The sequence below is a fragment of the Phascolarctos cinereus genome, unplaced genomic scaffold (assembly GCF_003287225.1).
Source record: "Phascolarctos cinereus isolate Bilbo 61053 unplaced genomic scaffold, phaCin_HiC Scaffold_726;HRSCAF=1367, whole genome shotgun sequence".
Lineage (NCBI taxonomy): Eukaryota > Metazoa > Chordata > Mammalia > Diprotodontia > Phascolarctidae > Phascolarctos > Phascolarctos cinereus.
This window is the reverse complement of record NW_027556098.1, coordinates 135,526,426-135,530,669: the sequence shown is the minus strand read 5'-3', so window position 1 is coordinate 135,530,669 and position 4,244 is coordinate 135,526,426.

Below are 4,244 nucleotides of genomic sequence, written 5' to 3'. Positions count from 1 at the left end.
GGAAGGCATTTAAGGGAAGGGGTGGTCAGAAAAGGCCTATTACAAAAGGTGGGATTTTAGTTCCTCCTAAGAACTTTATGTTATTAGGGTGATTAGAAGGAGTCTATATAAAGAGAATGGGTATGAGTTGATTATGTTAGGACAATCTCAGAAATAAAAAAAAAAAGAATGGAATGGTGAGAGAGAGGGATGCATTGGGAGAAGGGAGGAGGGAGAGAATGGGGAAAATTATGTACCATAAAAGAGGCACGCAAGAAGGAGTTTTTATAGTGGAGAGGGAAATGATTGAACCTCACTTTCATCTGAACTGATTCAAAGAAGGAAGAATATAGATACACATTTAGTTGGGTATAGAAATCTATCTTACCCAACAAAAATGTAGGAGGGGGAGGGGCTAAGAGAAAAGGAGGATGGATTAAGGGAGGTAGTAGTCAGAAGCAAAACAGACTTTTGAGGAGGGACAGGGTTAAAAAAAGAGAAGGATAAATAAAAGAGAATAGGTCAGAGGGAAATACGTGTGTGAATGTGAATGGGATGAACTCATCCATAAAATGGATGTGGATAGCAGTGGATTAGAAACCAGAATCCAACAATATGTTGTTTACAAGAGACACACTTGAAACAGAAAGACACAGAGTTAAAATAAGAGGTTGGAGCAGAATTATGCTTCAGTTGAGGTTTAAAAAAAAAAAGGCAGATGTAGCAATCCTGATCTCAGACAAAGCAAAAGCAAAAAGAGACCTAATTAAAAGATAATCAGGGAAATGACATTTTGCTCAAAGGTATCATAGACAATTAAGTAATATCAACATTAAACATAGATGCACGAAATGGCATAACATCCATATTCTTAAAGTAAAGTTAAATGAGTTACAGAAGGAAATACTAAAACTATTTTAGCGAGGGATCTCAATTTACCCCTCTCAGAACTAGATAAATCTAAACACAAACTAAATAAGAAGGAATTAAGGAAATATTGAATTTTAGAAAAGTTAGCTATGATAGAGCTCTAGAGAAAACTGAATGGGAATAGAAAGGAGTATATCTTTTTCTCAGCTTTCTCAGCTTTTTCTCAGCATCTTCACAAAAACTGACCACATGCAGGAGTGGGGAATCTGTGGCCTTGAGGCCATATGTGACCCTCTAGGTCCTCAAGTGTGGCCTTTTGACTGAATCCAAACTTCACAGAACAAATCCCCTTAATAAAAAGATTTGTTCTGGAAAACTTGGACTCAGTCAAAAGGCTTCACCAGAGTGCCTAGAAGGCCACATGTGGTCTTCAGTCTGCAGGTTTTCCACCCCTGTATTAGGGAATAAAAACCTCACAAGCAAATGCAGAAAAGCAGAAATATTAAATGCATCCTTTTTGGGTGCAATAAAAATTACATTCAATAAAGAGCCTTGGAAGCAGAGATTAAAAATCAATTGGAAAAAAAATAATCTAATCCTAAAGAACGAGTCAAAGAACAAATCATAGAAACAATTGATAATTGCATTAAAGATAATGAAAACTATGAGACAACATGCCAAAGTTTGTGGGATGCAGCTAATGCAGTACTTGGGGAAAATCTATATTTGTAAATGTTTATGTCAATAAAAGAGAGAAAGAGCAGATCAATAAATTGGGTATGTAATTTAAAAAACTAGAAAAAAGAAGAAATTAAAAGCCTCCAATTAAAGACCTAAATAAAAATCCTTAAAATCAAAGGAGAGATTAATAATACTAAATGTTAAAAAAAAATAACCATTGAACTAACAAAAGGTGGGATTTTAGCTGAAATTTGAAGGAAGTCCAGGAAGTTAGGAAGTAGAAATGAGGAGAGTTCTAGGCATGGGGGGTAATAAATGAAAATACCCCAAACTGGGAGATGGAATGTCTAGTGGGAAGAACAAGAAAATCATGTCACTGGATTGTAGAGTATGGGGGGTAGGGTGGAGAGAAGTGCAAGATGTAAGAAGACTAGAAAGGTAGGAATGGGCCACATTATGGAGAGGTTTAAAAGCCAAACAGAGATTCTTTATTTAACCTTGGAGGCAACAGAGACATTTGAGTTGACTGGCATGTGTGTGAGATATGGCCAAACACTTGCTTTAGGAAGATCAATTTGACAGCTGAGTGGAAATTGGATTGGAGGTGAGACTTGTAGCAGGGAGACCAACCAGTAGTCTATTGCAGTAGTCAGGTGTGAGATGATAAGGGACTGCAACAGAGTTGTGGCAATGACAGTATATACAAGGGGGAGTAATGGAGAGATGTTGTGACAATGGAGTTGGAAGTTGAAATAGAATTCAAAGATGTCATCTAGATTGCTAGCCTACCTGACTGGATAGTAACCTCAACAATAATAGGAAAGTTTGAAAGTGGGGAGGGTTTGGGGGAAAAGATGAGTTGTATGGACATGTTGAGTTTAAGATATCTACCAAGATATCCAGTGTGAGATGTCTAATAGGTAATTAAGATGTGAGGTTGGAGGTCAGGAGACAGGTTAGGGCTGGACAAATAGATCTGAGATTCATCTGCATAATGATGATAATTCAATCCATGGGCGCTGATGAGATCAAGTGAAATAGGATAGAGAGAGAAAAAGGTCCTGGACAGAAGCTTGGGGGACCGTGGTGAATAGGCCAAACCTGGATGAAGATTCAGTATAGATTGAGAAGAAATGGTCAGGAGGAGAACCAGGACTGAATAGCTCACAAAAATGTGGAGTAAGTCTCAGGGAGAAGGTGCTTGACAATGTCAAAGGTGGAAGAGGTCAAGAAGAATGACTGAGAAAAGACCATTAGATTGGGAGATGAAGAGATCAATGAAAGGAGAGATGGAGCCATGGAAGGTTTGAGAAGGGAGGAAAAGATGTGGAAAAGGGACTGTGGTGAGTAGGATAGTGAATTGTTTAGAGAAATATAAAAGGATTGCCTCATGCATTGAGAGCCAGTTGACATTATATAACATAGGCAGATTAGGCTCTTTACCTGGACAGTGTGGTCTGGTGCGTAGAATACTCAACTTTGAGTCAGACTCTGCTTTAGGTCCTGCTTCTGAAATTTTTTATCAACTGTGTTAATCATAGCTTAATCACTTATCCTCTTAGCCATAGTATTCCCATCCATAAAACTGATGTACTGTACTAATACTGTATTAGATACTTCATCAAGGTGTTTTGGAAAGCCGCTTACAAACCTTAAAATGCCATAAGTGTTAGTTAATATTACTGAAGCCTTACACAAAAGTGCATTCTAGCTGCAGAGAGAGGATATGCCTATGCCTTCCCTGTTAAGAGTCATGAGCTTTGGAGAAACTGAGTCCCAGACCACTATGAAAACCACTTGGCAAAGGGGAATCAAACTTGCCCAAGAACATGGCTGATTGTTCTTTGTTGTTTTACTCTTTCCCCCTTAGCTCTAATAGTACATAATGAGCAGCTAAATACCTAGACCTGCACTAATTTAATTAATTCCCACTTTCTGTCAAGGTTGAGGACAAAGAAAACTGGAGGTGGCTGACCATTGAGATTCATAATTTGAACCCCAAGCCATGGAGAATCATAGGCCATATCATACATAATGAAAACCACTTAAATGACTATCATTTTCACTTGAAGTCTCTAAAAGCTTATTTCCTTTTATATAGTCAACTATGCCAGGCTTTCAAAACTCTTAGACCTGTGCCCATTTTAACTAACCAAATTCATTTCCCACCATTCCTTAACCTTACTTGTGTACATGTCTCACATGCCATAGTCATGCTAGTCTCTGCCCCCTTTCCCTAATGCAATGTATTCCCTCCACATTTGTCCCATCCAAATTCTAGCCAGACCACTCTGCTTTCTCCCTTCTGTAAACTCTTGTGGCACTTTTAATTAATTTATACCACACAACTCAGGAGCTGCTTATAATCTTATTTCCATGGGTTTTAGTTTTATCTTTACCTCTTCCTACTCCAATTTAAAATTACTTAAGAGACTCACACTTTCTGTGTATGCCCAAACACTTTTTTGATTGAAAGAAGAGTATCTCATAGGTTAATTAGCTCTGGATAGGGATAATTAGTTGGCAAAAGAATGATGGAATGAATAGGTGTGATACCTGAATACAAGAAAGAAGACGGCAGAGCGACTCTTGCTAACAAGATCTGCTGTGTGACCAATATGTAGGCAAATATTGCTTAGCTGTTATTAAGAAAAAATTTTATTACTCCAAATAGTTCAAGGCACATGGTATAAAGATGAGGCAGTACAAAGAAA